Source organism: Dermacentor silvarum, chromosome 2 (genome assembly GCF_013339745.2).
Source record: "Dermacentor silvarum isolate Dsil-2018 chromosome 2, BIME_Dsil_1.4, whole genome shotgun sequence".
Lineage (NCBI taxonomy): Eukaryota > Metazoa > Arthropoda > Arachnida > Ixodida > Ixodidae > Dermacentor > Dermacentor silvarum.
In genome coordinates, this window is record NC_051155.1 from 36184394 (window position 1) to 36185014 (window position 621).

A 621-nucleotide genomic window follows, 5' to 3' on the forward strand; every position below is an offset into this window, starting at 1 on the left:
TAGCTAGAACAGCTTCGCTATTAAAATGTCGCAGAGCTTTTTCTTCCACTGCTCCCAACTCGTTAGCTCCTCTTCGTGTGTCTAAAACCAATCTCACGCCGTGCCTTTCATGTAGAAGTTCACATTGGCTATGATAAGGGTCGGAACCCACCTGTTATTTTCGCTAACACGCTCTTACATCCGCAGCCAATCTGCGACGTCCAGATTGTGGGTACCCGTAAACGTGCCAGGGTCGCGGGACTCCCTCTGCTTGGAAAGACGCTGTCGGAGCTAACACGAGAAAGATCCAGCCCTGACAGCGTTGAGTTTTCGAACTGATTTTTTTTATTCGCGCTCTGCACCTGCCGCGCGTTCGAATGCCAACTTCTTCCTTGACGGGCGCCGCATGCTGAGGCGCTACAGGGCTCCCCCCCGTAGAGCGTGAGCCATAGGAGTCGCCCAGTGAACGTGCTTGGATGTGGGAGTCCAGACTTGAGATGGAAGCTCCGCGGACGCGAGAGCGGCAATGTATGCAGGTTTTAGTCGATCGGCAGCCACGACGTCTTCACGGCCATTGATGTCCAGCGTGAACGTTTTAGGTGTACGATGGAGGACGCGAAAAGGGCCATCATAGGCGGTGTG